The sequence below is a fragment of the Danio rerio genome, chromosome 15 (assembly GCF_052040795.2).
Source record: "Danio rerio strain M-AB ecotype USA chromosome 15, GRCz13ab, whole genome shotgun sequence".
NCBI lineage: Eukaryota > Metazoa > Chordata > Actinopteri > Cypriniformes > Danionidae > Danio > Danio rerio.
The window spans coordinates 29,009,247-29,026,352 of NC_141035.1; the positions used below are offsets into that span (position 1 = coordinate 29,009,247).

Genomic DNA, 17,106 nt, shown 5'->3' on the forward strand with positions numbered 1-17,106 from the left:
ATAAATGGATGGATGTAGAGACAGGATTATAGATTAATTAATGACTATAGACAAGATGTATGGAATATTTATGGATGAATTATGTGTAAATGGAGGGTTGCATGGATGGATGGATGGATGGATGGAGTATGTATGATTAGATGGATGGATTATGTATGTATATATGGATGGACAATAGAAGGATGAATGAATGGATGGACTATAGATGGATGGACCATTCATTGCACTGAATGAATGGATAAATGGATGGACTATAGATGGATTGCTGAATGGAAAAACAAATAGAAAGAGACAGGCAAAGCTACTTTCCCTTTCCCCACCCATCTACCTTGATGCTCCCCCTCCCTTAAAGCGGTCAGCCGATAAAAATCATTCATATTCAACAACGCTGGCAATAAATCTCCATTATCAGCCGGAATAAGAGAATAGACGCGCTCTCAAGTTCTTCACTGCAACTTAATTATGTAAAGACTATCTGAAGTCACGCCGAGGGAGCGCTAATCTACACCTTGAAATTGAACAAGATTTATTATTGATGCCTCATCTTCCTTTGATTCATAATAGGAAAACTACCCCAATCCTCCCACCATTTCATCCATCCAGTTCCCCTCATTCGCTCTCTCACTTTCACATTAACTACCAAATATGCTCTTTACACCTTCTCAATCACTCCTCGTGAGATCCTCCCCATCCATTAGCATTCAGGTTAGGGAAGGGAGGGTTACAAATGAGTTCTCTGATTTCTTGACTCCACGAGCTTTTAAGCGGCATCTAAAAAGCCCAGGCTCTTGAGCTATTTGTTTACCTCTCGTTGTTGAGATAACATGCTTTTTCAAGTGCTCCTCATTGATTTGATTAAGATCTGCCGCTACCTAAAAACACCATGGCTCTCTAATGTAGTTTTCCTCATCTTTTCTGAAATGCGGCGGAGTGATTAGAGCGAGGCATTCATCACCCCTCATTACTCCAGCAGCTGCACTCTAAGAAACGTGATCTTTCAGTCTCCTCTCGCTATCTGTGACACATTACCTCACACGCTCTGTCATCCGCAGATGTCGCGTTTGAAAGCTAGCTTTAGCGTATCTCCTCCTCTATCTCTGTTGCCATTCTCAGATGCGTCTATCTCTCCCTTTACAAACTTCTGAAGAAAACTGCACTTGTTATGTGCTCTTGAGCGATGTCAAGCATATCAGTGTGCCGGCATGTCAAGCAGAGACTGAGTCAGCAAAATCGCCTTCAACAAGAATACTTGACAGAGCTTCATTTCCAGCCAGCTCAGCTGAAAAAGCTCCAAAAACCGCACACTGCAGAAACATGCAAACTATGATAGCTCTACACGTCTCCAGAGGCTTTAGGACCAAAGAGGATGGAGAAAATTAGATTTCTGATGTGTGGAGAACTGATAGAGTGTCTCATATTATTTTTGTCCCCTGTATTTCTTGGCAGCTACTGTACTGTAGAAGGATACCTGTTGTTGACCGTCAATAGGCATTAGTATTACTGTTTACGGATAAGATTCACTTTACTTCACATTACTTTTCTAATATTTTGTCTGCCAGGACACCACCATGATAAAGGTGAGACAGTTATATGTAATGTAATGTGAATTTATATAGCGCACTTATCGTGTATGGCCATACACCCAAAGCACTTTACAATCATGAGAGGTGGTCTCTCTACATCACCTCCAGTGTGCAGCATCCACTTGGATAATGCGTCGACAGCCATAGGACAAGGTAGCCAGTGCACTCACCACACACCAGCTATTGGTGTAGTGGAGATAGAGCTAATTCAGTGGATGGGGATGATTAACTGCCATGATGGCCATAATGGGTAAGGGCCGATGGAGGGTTTTGGCCAGGACACCGGGGTTACACTCTGTGCTCACTGATAGTAGTACTTTTGCATCAAGCGCATGCGTGGACGCATAGCCCTCGGCTGACAGTGACGTTGACGTGCACCTCTCAAAAAATGTAACTACACAATGCGTAGCACAAGCTCCGTGATTGATTGGCTTGGTAGAGTCGCGCGAGCCCGATGCAGCAAATATTTACAAGTGTCGAAGGAAGGAGCTTGTTGTTTGAGTTTATCTTATCAGGGGTCACCAATCCTGGTCCTGGAGGGCCGGTGACCCTGCAGTGTTTAGCTCCAACTTGCCTCAACACACTTGCCTGGGTGTTTCAAGTACACCTAGTAAGACCTTGATTAGCTTGTTCAGGTGTGTTTGATTAGGGTTGGAGCTAAAATCTGCAGGACACCGGCCCATCAGGAACAAGTTTGATGACCCCTGATCTTATGATTAAAATTGTTGCATGTCCGCCGATTCTGCGTTTGAGCCACTTGTACAGTAAGGTGGCGTTCAGAACACCAGCAAAGAAACTCAACACATAAAGGAACATAAACACCTACTGCCAGCTAGCGTTTCTGAAGTGTTATCGCAGAGCAACAGAAACAGCTCACAGAAGTTTAAATGCATGGCTACTCGCATTGTATGCGCCATGGGTCACGACGATCACTCGACGCAGAAGTATAAACCAGGTTTTACCAGGGCATAAGGATCGGCTGGACTCACTAACACCACTTCCAACAGCATCCTAGTTTTCAAATGTGGTCTCTCATCCAGGTGCTAACCAGGCTAAGCCCTGCTTAGTGTCAGTGAATAACCTGACACTTAGGCTTCAGGGTGATATGGCTGTCACTGGGAGTTACCTTTACTTCAATGATACAAATTCTAAAAGCAGGCACACAAGATCAAAGGACGTTAATATTAGGTTAGGTTTAAGTCATGATGTCAGGTGACCAAAATTCAATGTACATTATTTTGATGTCCAATAACAACGTCAAATGGCATTGTTATTTGATTGTTTTTAGGATGGTATGTGACCAAAATCCAATGTCGAGCCAACATCTTAAGCCAACGTCATATTGACATCAAATACTTACATTTATTTGTCAGGTACAACAACCAAAATCTAACATCTGATAGATGCCATAGTGTTAATGTCCACATAACATCAAGTTGTAACATCATTAGACATTGATATTTGGCTGTTACAGTATTAGGTTTTGTTGGAAAAATACCAAAATGTAACATCTGTCCGATGTTGGACACTGACATGGGTTTCTGACATCAACTCGATTTTCATTTCCACCCAAAATGCAATGTCCTACGAAGCTGGGGTACATTGTCAATGTTACATTATTTTGACATTCTGAGCCTGAAAGGTACTATTAGTACCTAAACAGTACAAAAGTTTACCACTGATGTATCCATTTGGACCCTTTGTAAATGTAAAGATGTAAATGTAAAAACATTGCTTCTGATTTTTATCCTGTTGCTAAATATATGTATTTGTTTGCTCAGCATATTTTGTCTTTTGGTCCTTTTGTTTGACCGCTGGAAGGAAAAAACTTAAATCATTTGGCAAAATGATATGGAGCTGTAGCTTGCAGGGTCTAGTTTATTTGTGGGATTATCTGAAAATAACTGTATACAATGTGGTTGGGACTATCATGTCTAACCTTTAAGGCCAGCAAAACAAAAACGATTTCTCTAAATAAATAAATAATTTAAATTAAATTTGAGACCCACAAGGCAGATATAAAAATAAATATTTTTACATAATCTTACAGAATACAGGCATTTCAAACCTTAGTTTTAAAAAGCATGTCAAGAAAATGGTGAGAACTATAAGTTCTAACTTGATTAACTTCAGACAAATTAGGCACTGTCGTCGCATTGATGTAGCAAAGACAATCATGCACGCTACAATATTTTTCACGCTTGTCATATTGTCTGACATGCTAGGGATAAGCGAGAGAAACTGTTACCCAATCACTAAACTCTTTTTACAAGCAGACTTTAAAAACTTTTGATAAAAAGCCTAATTAACACCATAACAGCAGGGTTTTTGAGAAATGCAGTTTTTTGAGTTTTGATAATTTTAGACTTTATTTTAATTGATGCATGGTTTATAAAAATTTTAATGGTTTGGCCATTTCGCTCTGTGGACTCTGTAGGATCCAACTAGATTATCATCTATTCATGACTTTCTTGTTTCTTACTGGCATTCTGCTTTTAGCTTATCATTTGTTTCAGGGAAAGTGATTACTTGTTGGAACTCATTACAACTTGTACATCTATTGATATCTTTAAATAAAAAAATCATTTATTTATTAAATAAATTAAATTATAATGATCTACACAATTATATGATCCTACACTGTAAAGTATGGCTGTATGGTTGCCAGAAATACTGGAAAATTTTTCAAGTGCACTGTAAATGAACAATTACAATTGTGCTGTAATTGTTCATTTACAATGCACTTGTTAATGTATTTTGTATTTTTATGTTATGAATCGACTACCTCCCAAAACACTGCAAATGAAAATTTCCAATAGCTAACTTAAGTGAATAAATGTATAATTGTACATGGTCCTATTTCAAATACTACTACTACTACACTCTAAAACCCAAAAAGTTAAGCTAACTCAAACCATTTGAGGAAATCGATTGCAACAAATCATTTAAATTCAAAAACAAAACCTAATAAGAAACTGTGAACTTAATCAATTTGAGTAAACGAAGCAATTTAAGTACAGTAAAATCTAATAAATGAAGAGAACTCAAACCACTGTAAAACTCAATAAGTTAAGGTAACTCTAACCGTTTAAGGGTAACCAATTGCTACAAACGATTTGAGCTAAAAAAAAAAAAAAAAAAAACGAATCTATTTGAGCACTGTCAACTTACTCCATTTAAGTTGAAGTAATGAGGTATTTAATAAATTTTTCAACATTGAGTTCAAAACTCTTTTCAAATGATTAGAATTAACTTTAAGTAAATTTTGAGTTCACTAAACTCTTTTCATTTGATAAAGTTGTCTATTGGATTTAACAGTGCACTACTACTATACTACTACTACCACTACTACTAACAATAATAATAATAATAATAAATAACTAAGAATGTACATCGGCTAATTATAACACAGCATACTACAGCCTAGCATCTATCAAATCAACTATGACTATCAAATCAACTATTAAGGTTAGATTTAGTACTCAAATAAGTGGAGACATTATTATTATTATGTAAATAATGGATGAATCAACAAAATGTAACTCATTAAAAAATTCAAAACCATAATAGCCTTAACAACAACTGCTTTCTTTAAGCTTGTTTACGCATTCTTGGAGCTTGAAAGTACATAGTCATATTGAAAAATGCAGAGTTCTACAACAGAGAGTAAGTTATTTTGATTTAGAGCAACACGAGGGCGAGTAATTGACAGATTGTTCATCCTTTGTGCGATCTATTCTTGTAATGATACTACTACTATTACTACATTCTAGTTGTGAGTTAATAAAGCACAGAACCCTGCAGTGCAATATTCAAGGCCATGCCTCACTCCTGACTCAAATGCGATTACCAATGACACTCTCGCTTCTACTTGAGGGAAGAGCTCTTTTGAAGCTTCCTCCTTTTCTTGCTAACCCAGAGCCTGATTGTACATTAATGACATGGCGCATATCACGAGAGCTCAGAAGCTAAGGCTAAAGCCCATCGCACTGCCTTCCAAACTAGTCTTATTAAACATGTGAGATGAGAAGGGTCGGTGACGGACTTTGCTGGGATTACAGCAAATGGACCTAATGGAGCATCAGAAAAAACTCCAGTGACTGACCACAGATGGCGTAATATTCTGGAAGCATCGAGCCCACAACGATGGATGCATGAGCGCTTTCTAAGTTTGGATCAAATCAGATTTGTGTTTCATCTGGAGGATGTGTAAGTGTTCTCGGAGGTATTGCTGCACACTTATGGCATCTAGAAGTATGATCATTCGGACTTGCTGCTCCATTAGCAACAAGCTATAGAAGCATGGATTGAAGAACATACAGAACAGCAGTTCAGATCAGTCGTCATCAGGACTGAATTATTTATGGACACTGTGGTGAAGAATTTATGCTTCGTTCAGGAACCTCAGATGACTTATAGTTGAATGTTTACAGTTATCTGGTGATGAGATTTATTGAATGTTTCATAATGTATTTATATTCCATGAAATATCTGATTATATATGGATTTTCAAATTTATTTAAACAAATAAAATTTGTTAATTAACAAAATAATTATAATACTAATATAAAAATAATATAATAACATTGTGTTTTCTTATTTTAATTAAGCATTTGTAGAATGTAAATTAATACAATCATAACTTAATGAGACTTTTTTTTAATTTTACATAATTTTTCTGTTTTGGTTTGGTAAAAGCTTGGTTAGGAGCATTATATATGAGAAGGATCAGAATCAACCCTTCAATGCAATATCAAGACCATTGATATTTATTTCTTGATTTATATAAAGACAAAAGGGCTATTTACTATAGACACATTTATGTAGGTCTGGGCAATAGGTTTTGTATGGAAGATCACAAATGGCACAAAAATAGTTTAAGTATTTATTTAGGTATAGAAGTATTTATTTCATTTCAAATTTTTATTCACCAGGTTAAATAATTGCAAAATAAACACTGGAATTAATGTATGTGTTTGCAAAATAATTTATTAATTGATAATAAATTAAACTGAATATTATATATAATATAAATAAATTGAAAAAAAAAAATATATATATATGTGGATGTGTGGATGTTTCCCAGATGGGTTGCGGCTGGAAGGACATCCGTTGCGTAAAAACTTGCTGTATAAGTTGGCGGTTCATTCTGCTGTGGCAACCCCTTTTAATAAAGGGACTAAGCTGACAAGAAAATGAATGAATGAATGAATGCATTTTCCTTTGTCTTGTTTTGCTGTGTTTTTGATCCTCGCCTCGTTTATTTGCTGCCTGCCTTTTGACCTTCTGCCTGTTATTTTGACTATGACTCGGGATTGCCCTTATACATCTGTTTGCCCCTGTATTGACCACTGCTTACCTGACCTCACCAATAAACCTGCATTTGGATCCGCATCCTTGTTGTCAGTGTCACATCCCACGTTACAATATGTTAGGGAAAAAATATAAAATAAAAAATTCTAGAGAAACAAAAAAAAAATTACAATTTTTTTTTTTTTTTTGTAGTTTGTAATTTTTTTTCAATATTTCACATAATTTTAAATGTATTATCTTTCCATTTTTAAGTATGTTTAGTGACTGAAATATTATTTTAATAAATATATCAGTTTAATAAATCTGTTTTGTTCAAATGCACCAAAATAAATGACCTATATTCATTGAGAAATGCATAAAAAGATTTATTTTCAAAATGCTGTGTACTCAATTTAGAGAGTTACAAAATACACAATTGATCACTTAGGCCTATTAAAATCTTAATAATAAACTGCACTGAAAGATATATACATACATATATACATATATACATACATACACTTGAAATCACAATTATTAAACCCCCTTTGAATTGTTTTTCTTTTTTTAAATATTTACCAAACAATGTTTAACAGAGCAAGGAAACAGTATATCTAATAATTTTGTTTTCTGCTGGAGAAAGTCTCATTTGTTTTATTTTGGCTAGAATAAAAGCAGCTTTTAATTTATTTTGTTTTTTAACATTTTAAGGTCAAAATTATTAGCCCCTTTAAGCTATTTTTTTTTGAGTCAACAGAACAAACCATTGTTATACAATGACTTGCCTAATTACCCTAACCTTTAAATATCACTTTAAGCTGTATAGAAGTGTCTTGAAAAATATCAAATAAAATATGATTTACTGTCATCATGGCCAAGATAAAATAAATCAGTTATTAGAAATTACTTATTAAACTTTTATGTTTAGAAATATGTTGAAGAAATATTCTCTCCATTAAACAGATACTGGGGAAAATAATAAACAGCGGGGCTAATAATTCAGGAGGGCTAATAATCAACGGTATTATACACACACACACTCACACAAACACACACACACACATATATATATCTATATATATATATATATATATATATATATATATATATATATATATATATATATATATATATATATATCTATATCTATATATATATATATATATATATATCTATATATATATATCTATATATATATATATATATATATATATATATATATATATATATATATATATATATATATACATACACCTTTTTTATATGAAATATTATTAGTATATATTTATATATTTTTTTTATATTTTAAGGCAATTTTTTTACAGCGTGTCTATGCAGAAATGGTTGGAAGCATTACAGTACATCATTTAAAAGGGATTATGTGATGACCCTATTTCCCATGGCAAATTTTTACACCCAAATCATACAATGATCCTGCCGTGTGTCGAGTTTGATGAAAACGTGTCAAACTCGACATTAAAAATGCTCGAGGTGAACAAAAATTATTTCTGACTTCTAACCTCGGAGCTTACATGGTAAAAAAAAAATCCAATATAGCAAATCTGTAGCCTGGCAGAAGGTGTTAAACAGGCACCTGCTTTCATTTAGAACTCTCTTCATTGGTAACCCATACTCTGCTCTTCCTCTCATCCCCGTTCATTATACTTGCCAGTCTAGATAGAGGGAGGAATGACCTCCAGGGCCGAGATTAAAGAGGGCCGAGCTGAGAGCTGCAGTGTGTGTCCGACAGACCGAGGTGGAGCTGCAGAATGCAAGCCAATAGTCCAAGATTCATAATTCATATTCCATTCCTCGTGTTTGCCTCGGCATAGATCATTTCTCTCTCTCTCTCGCTCTTTTTCGCTCTCTCCACAAACATGAATTCTTTTACTATTCCCCACCGCCCATTTGGCCCCATCCCTGTCACAAACATCCCTTTCCAGATGGCTGCCACTATGCTTCAGTGTTAACTATGGTCAACACGTCCCGTCTCAGGGGTACTGGCACTAACCCACTTTTCCCCTTAGTATCGATCCCTCCTTCCACAGAATGATTAGCCTCTTCTTTACTTTACCGTCTCTCCTCCCTGCACCTCCATTTCCAGTCTCCCAGGCAGCTCTGAGTGAGAATGTCTTCTCGGATTAGTGTGATCTGTTTTCCATCGAGAGATCTTATTGGCAATGTAGCGGTACTGTCAAAGCAGCTTGATGCTAATAGTGAACTGCAAACAGCTGAAGGCAAATTGAGCCTTCCTGTGGTGCTGTTTAATAGAAAGATTTTTTAAACAATAGTTTTAATGACTAATTTCTAATATTCTTTTGTCTTTGATAACAGCACATACTATTTAACAGTTATTTTGCAAGATACCAGTATTCTACTTAAAGCCTTAGTTAGGTTGTATACAGATGTGGTCACAAAGAATGCACATTTCTTTACGCGTAGTTCTACAATTGTCATGTGCAGTCATGCGATGTGCTGCAGAAGCAAAGGCCGCCTTTTCATTAAAAAATAAATAAATAAAATTAAGTGCTTTATGCAATATCCACCAGATGGTGCAAGGAACAACCGCTTTTCCATTGTCGGGCTAGTGTGAGTGAACACCCTCAAATCAAACAACCCACCCAGGGGGGCATTTTCGACAACCATCGTTAGCCAACTAAGGTTGTACGTTCCATCATTATAATAAATAAATATAAGGGAATAAAAAAAACATAGCTACTGGTCAGTTTAAGATATTTCATAAAACACCTTAAAGGCTAGGAGTCTTTTTTATTTTTTTTTTTTGCTTAAGATCTCTTAAGTTCCTTTAAAGGGCACACCTATGGTAAAAAAATCTACTTTTCAAGCTGTTTGGACAGATCTGTGTGTTGGTATAGTGTATAGACCGTCATACTGGGGTGATATGAACACACCCTGCCCTTTTTTTTCAATTTAACTACAAAAAAAAGGGTCGGCCAATTGGAGCTGTTTTCAAATCGATCGCACCATTACGTAGATGTGCGATCCCCCCGCCCACCGAATTGATTGACAGCTGCGCGCATTAACATGTTCCGGTAGTCGCGTGTATATGTCAACAAGACCAGACAGACATACGCAAAGCAACCGGGAAAAAAAGGTCTGTTCTGTTCTCTAGGATCAGCAATCATCATCAAATGTGATTAAGAGTGAGTTTTACATGTTAAAAGTGTTTTAAAACAGAGTTTGTGTGTAATTAATTACAGCGTTTTACTTCAGCTTTACTTCATCAGCACAGCCGCGTGTCAGAACAATTATAAAAGAAGACGCTTCAATCCAGGTTTGTGGAAGTTAAATCAGGTTTATTTTGTACATTAGCATAACAGATATCCACACAGTACTTGAGGTTAGCCTTGACTAAGCTAAGCGCGCTCTGTCTGTCTGCCTGCCTGCCTGCCTGTGTGTGTGTGTCATCTGCGGTGTGTGTGTGTGCGCGGGCGCGCGTGTTAACTTTGTAACGATATTGTGTGTGACTCATCAATGCAACTTCACAATACTGATTAGTAAAGGTTAGTTCTTACTGTAGTATCTCACAAACGCTACGTGAGACCTTCTTCCTTTAAGTCTGTCTGTTGTCTGACGCAGCTGAGGGAGGAGGCATGTAGAAATAGTGGGCGGGAAAGACTCGTCTTAAAGGCGCAGTACGACAAAACCACCCTCTGCTGGAAATCAGTATAAAACAGCATCTTGTAAAAGGTATAATGAAAAATCTGATGGGTATTTTGATCTGAAACTTTATATACACATTCTAGAGACGCAAAAGACTTGTATTAAATCTGAAAAAAGGGGTAACCTAGGTGCCCTTTAAATTTTAAAGGTATTAAGTTAAGTTTTTATTTAATAAGTGGTATTTCTTTCCTGCGTCCTCCTCAATGTTTCAACTTGATGGTTAACTAAGCATGTAAGGTTAATAGAGTGGAGGAACTATGACGTCAATTTGTATGTGAAAACCCGGAAGCGAGTTAGCATTTTAGCAGTTCCGGTTCCCTCGTCCCAAAGTCAATAGGTTTTTTGAATGAAATTTCAGTAAAATCGCTTAAATAAGGTTCGTGGCTGACACAAACTCAAGATACTTTCATGTTTTGTTCTACGATATAAAACACATCAGTTATAGCACACTCCTGATTTTTTAAATCAGTTACGCTTCTTAAAAAAGACAGTTGCTATCAAGTTGCTAAATGGGACTACAGGTGCTGTCGGAGGCATTATACGTCATCGAGCTGATCTGGTCTGAAGCGCAGCTCGCTTGTGTTGGGCTTTTGGATTTGTCTGTTATTTAGCTGTTTTCATGAATAGTATTTTATAGTTTGTAGTGTTTTTCTAATTGGGATTTCATATTGTGTGTAGATAATCCCTTTACTTGTAAAGACTGTTAAGACAGACTAATTTGTTGATCATTTATTTTAATTAAACGATATTATGAGGATACTGCTTACCAGTGCAGCATGTCTCTTTCCTGCTCCCAGCAATGCAAACGTGTGAATAAATGTGTAAAAATACATGCATATTAACTGTTATTTTAACGTGATCAAGTGATTGTTTGTCAGGCTTTTTCTTAACCAGAACACATTTAACTGTCATAACTGCAATATTTACACTCTTCCTAAAAATGTATAGCATATGTGACTGTATGAGCTGCTTTTCGCTGTACTTCGTGACAGAAAAGGAAAACTAAATGTTGTTTTCATCAGTCCAAAAACATACACTATAGATGAATTGGTTCATTCCACTGTGGTGACCGCTGAATAATAAAGGGTCTAAGCCTAAGCAAAATGAATAAATGAATTCCACTCATTTAAATTGTTTGCAACAATTTAGCAGAAATCATTTTTTCAGAGTAAATATTTCTAGTTATGACAGAATTTGAAGCATTATCAAAAAGTAAATGCCATTTATATGATAAATGAAAACTTAAACGTTAAGTCATTTGTGTGATTTTACCATCTGCAATCTGCAAGTACATTATTAACGGGGAAGCAAATTTCTACTCTTAAAGCAGAAACAAAGGTGTTTCTCAAATTATCATTTCCATTTGGTGTCTCTCTTATTACATTTAAGTACTGCAATATATTGTGTAACATCATGCACTACTCTAGAGTTAGGTTTAGGATTGAGGTTTGGTTTAGAATTAGTTGCATGGAATTAAACAATGTACTGTTATGATCAGTGGTGGGGGTAGCTCATTAAAAGTAACGTGAGTTACATAATATTATTACTTTTCTAAGTTGCAAGTAACGCATTATAAAAAATGATTAGTGTGACTTAGTTTTTGGTTTAATTAATTAGCTTATAAAAATGGCTGAATTAAAATTAAAGTAGTCACAATGAATCATGCAGTCAATGAGAAAATGTGTTTATTAGTTTAAACACATCGAAGAAAAAGAAAAGTGGACTGTCTCAATGGACAATAATTTTACTTAATTGTACAAAAGTTGCTTTAAACTTTCAATAACCTGCATATACAGCATGTGTAGCACTGCGGTCAAGACACTCTCAGATAACATTATCCTACTAAAATATAATTTTTTGATGTGTTTGATGTGTTTCGAGATATAAAGGTAATAAAAAGTCATGCAAAAGTAACTATTACTATAAAAAGTAACTAAGTTATGCAACTAGTTACTTTTTTTGGGAATAACTCGATATTGTAAGGCATCACTTTCAAAAGTAACATTTCCCAACACTGGTTATTATTCCATTCATTACATGTAATGTAACCAGTAATCGCAAAAGCAGCGTTACCAAATACACTTAAGACAAGATCAATTAAAAATACAAAATAACATAAAATGACATACACATAAACATTTCTTAAAAGTATTTGACTTTTAATGCATGAATCTACCAATAATGATTTCAGCTAGCAAACAAGGGGAAAAAACAATTTGCAATGTAAAGTGAAGAATGAATTAGTTAGCTTGACAAATGTATCTTGTTTAAATGACGTTTAAATATAATTACAGAAAAGCGAGACAAAGCACTAATTGAGAAAACGATTTGTTATTTTTGCAGCAAACATGCTTTGTTATGCTGCTTACAAATGGATTTTAAATTAACCCGCTTGATGAGGTTAAATCAATATCTGTTTGGCATGTACATAACACCTGACCTCCAGCATTGAGGAAACACATTGACCTGAGATGACACCATTACATCTCCGTGTAATGCAATGCCGCCTCATTTGTCTACTTTTGAATGTGAACTCTGTTACTGTCTGCCAGCTAATCTCCCAACAGCGGAAGCAAGGTGAGCTATCACGCGTTCACTGTTTTTTTGACATTATGCGGCATTTGTTTACAGTGCAGCATGCTGAGACTTTATGCCTAATTGTCAACGCTAAAATGCCAGACGGTTGTGAGGACACATCAGAGCCGGAGGACTCCTGTGTAAATATCAGCTTAACCCAACATCAGCTCTCTTAAAACATCAGTGGGGCACATTCAGTATACCGCTGTTATAAAAGCTAATCAAACCACTTTAGAACCAAGACTACATACAATTTCTTACATACTTTATCTAAATACCTGGGAATGCTAATAAGTTTTCTAATGGGGTTTCTGAAGAAGACATCCACAAGAACATTGGACTTTTTATGTTTTTTTTTCTGCATATTACTCTTTTTTTTACCATCAGTTCTCAAAGATGTTTAAATAAGGAAAGCATACAGGCTCTCTGTGATAAAGAGCAACATAATGAGCTTTTTGAAATGGATGATTCTGGTACATTGCAATTATTAATGAGTGTATGTAAACATCTGTTATGTGTAATAGCTTATGCAGAACAATACTAAACACAACAATAATACATTTCTATGATACCTCTTGTTGAAATTATAAATAAAAAAAATCTGCAAGGGTTATGAAAACTTGTGAATAGAACTATTGTTATTGATCAGAATGGGAATTATACATTGAATATCAAAGGGGTCAACTTTTTTTAATGACCAAATACACTGTCAGTTTATTAAATGCATACTGACAAAACATCATAGCATATTGAGTTATGGCAGCTTGATTTTTCCTCCAACGACTATTTTGATGTTGAAAAGTTAGAAAAAAATTATCAGTGTTAGTGGTAACGCATTACAAGTAATGCGAGTTATGTAATGATATTACTTTTCGAAGTAACAAGTAAAGTAATAATGTTTGAGTTACTTTTTTTTTTAAATGCAACATGAGTTACTTTTTGGTTTTGGATCAAATGTGCTCCGGCATTAGATACATTCAAATCAAGACTGAAAACACATCTGCTTAGCTGTGCCTTTAATGAATGAGCACTGTACATCCGACAGATCACACTATTATGTCTTTTTTTATTCTTTTATAACCCTTTTTAACACATTTTTATCTGTTTTTAATAATTTTTATTATTTGTTTTATTATTTTCTTATACTTGTCTTTTTTATTCTTGTTTATGTAAAGCACTTTGAATTGCCATGGTGTATGAAATGTGCTATATAAATTAACTTGCCTTGCCTTAATTAATTAGCTTTTTTAAAAAATGAATTGCTGAATTAAAATTAAAGTAGTCACAATGAAACATAGTCGAGAATATAAGAGAATATAAGAGAACATTTTCATTATTTCGAATGCATCAAAGAAAAGAAAAAGGGATTGTCTTAATGGACATTGATTATACTTAAGACAAATAGTACAAAAGTAGCAAACACATTGCTTTAAACTTTCAATAATCTGTATGGCATGTATAGCTCTGGTGCAGAGTTACTGAAGTTTGTCCTGCGCGCTTGCGGTTTTTTTAGTTACTTCTTTGGTTTGGTGCGTTAATCTTCTAAAAGTTTGGTGTTTAGTGCGTTAATCTTTTAAAATTCTAACAGTTGACATTAAAAGTTTTCTACATTTGACAATTAACCAAAGATTAAAAATCACAAGTCTTACCTTCACCTCTACCCATATAACCAGAGGTGTAAAGGTGAACGTAAGACTTGTGATTTTTAATCTTTGGGTAATTGTCAAATGTAGAAAACTTTTAATGTCAACTGTTAGAATTTTATTGTATTGATGTACACCTGATTAATGATAATAGTTGATACACTTTATCTCTGTAGAGTGAGGTCGGAAATGGGAAGATTGTTTATTGTCATTGTTGTGAAGATTATAAGTTATTGTGTGATTAATGGATAATGAAATGAGAGTGACAGTTTAACTAATTGCACATTGTGATTGACTATGGAATAAAAGGGTGGAGTTAGAGAATTCTGTCACACACTGAGGAAGGCTTTGTGCCGAAACGTCTGTTTGTCTGTTATCACCCGTAAAATGTAAGAAAAAGGAAAAATAAAAACAGTACGAAGCAATTGAGTGTGAATCATTACCTTCTTTTGAATGTATAGCTTTGGTGTCAGAAAGTTCTCAGATAACATTATCCTAAAAAAAAAAAAAAAAAATATATATATATATATATATATATATATATATATATATATATATATATATATATATATACATATACATGTTTTATTAAAGGTAGGTGTAGGTTAGTGCATTGTTTATTGCAGAGCTCCTCTTTAAAAAAAAAAAAAAAAATAGTTCTGAAAGAGATCAAGCCTCAGCCAGGTAATAAAAAGTATCGCAAAAGTAAATCAAAAGTAACATAACCCATTACTTACTAAAAAAAGTAACAACTAGTTACTTGTTGCTAGTTACTGAGTAAAGTAACAACTAGTTACTTTTTTGGGGAGTAACTCAGTATTGTAATCCATCTCTTTCAAAAGTAACTTTCTGGAAAACTGATAATGATATATTGTCTTGATTGTTGTAAACTATAGTACAAAAACCTGCCAATAAACTGCCAGTATTTTTCTGTCATTTTATCGAATGATTTCTCTGTGTGTGTGTATATACTCTACAGGGTCTATAGAAAACCATCATAGTCTGTGAAAATCTATACCTTTCCTCACATTACACCCTGCTTTCAAAAAACCTTCGAGATAAAGTTGTAGAAAGACAAAGGTTATAAGAAGGCTACAAAAACATTACAGTATGGTGATTTTCTATAGGCACTGTATATATTATTTAATATAAAATATATTGATTTAAACTACTAAAATCTGATTTAAAAAACTACTGAAAAAAGGAAATGCAAAGTCAAATTGCAATAGATGTAGACACAGCAGAGATCAATGTCTAAATGTAATGCATAACCTTTAATAAACTGAATGTGAAATACAAAATATAGAAACTGTTAATGGATATTTTTAGTGTATAACTAAAGTGTTTAATTAAATTTCATCTCATTTGCTAATCAAACAAAGTTTTTTGCATTTTGAGGACTGATTAAAGTCTGACCAACAGTAACATTTGATGGGATTCTCAAAAGACAAATCTTTTTTTTTTTTTTTTTTTAAGGTGACAAGTTTGTCTCTACACCTTTAATTGGATGGTGAAAGATCACACTTACAGTACTGTAATTTCAATTAAATGTATTAAAATAGACACTATAAGTGTAATTTTACTTTACTGTCAATCTAAATGTAGAGACAAACACCATTGTTACAACAAAAAGGTCCTTTAAATACATACTGTATGTTGTACTGAACGGCTGGGGGAAAAAATCATCTCTGCCAAACTGTTTGAAACAATTTATATGAGTTGAATTTAAACAAACAAATTAAATTTAGTAATGTTCAACTTAATTTGTTTGTTTAAATTCAGCCCAAATAAATTATTTACAACCGCTTACCCTAACAAAAAATTTGTAAATCCAAAAAATCTTCTTTGAATCATTTTTTTCAGTGTAGTTTCAGTCTGTGGACAGAATATTTTCATGCGTATCCATACTGATCATGCATATGAACCATTATAAACTGTAAAAAAGGCTGGGTTCCACACAATTGGTTTGTGTTGAGATAACATGAACAAATTAAGTAAACTTATTATTTTAGTAGTTTTAACAAATTTAAGTGGATTGGAGATAAAACAATTAGGTTTTAACCAAGAATTACGTTGTTTCAGCTCATTTTAATTACGAAGTTTGAACAAATAGCAGATGTTGTTTTTTGTGTAGAGTATTGGAAGTCAAATATATTTATTATCTAATTTTGATATAAGCGTAATAAGGTATAACTTATAATAATTTTTTATTTTAAATATGTAATTAAGTTACATGTTTTCCGCTACTAACCACTCCTCATGAATTATGCACACAGAAAGAGTTTGCTACAGACTTTCTGCATTGTGAGTTACATTTACAAAACCTT

The 17,106-nt window shown here is 34.2% G+C and overlaps 1 protein-coding gene and 2 long non-coding RNA genes across 8 annotated transcripts in view; 2 read left to right on the forward strand and 1 right to left on the reverse strand.

Moving 5' to 3' along the window:
- Positions 1 to 17,106, forward strand: part of rtn4rl1b (reticulon 4 receptor-like 1b) — a 298,377-nt gene that overhangs the window by 200,868 nt on the left and 80,403 nt on the right.
- Positions 1 to 17,106, reverse strand: part of LOC147833685 (uncharacterized) — a 291,750-nt gene that overhangs the window by 100,588 nt on the left and 174,056 nt on the right. The gene's annotated exons all lie outside the window — the stretch shown is intronic.
- On the forward strand, positions 8,399 to 16,612 carry LOC147833686 (uncharacterized). The gene is made up of 3 exons (XR_015509555.1): positions 8,399 to 10,657; positions 10,721 to 13,815; positions 15,253 to 16,612. It is a non-coding gene; the product is annotated as an uncharacterized LOC147833686 (long non-coding RNA).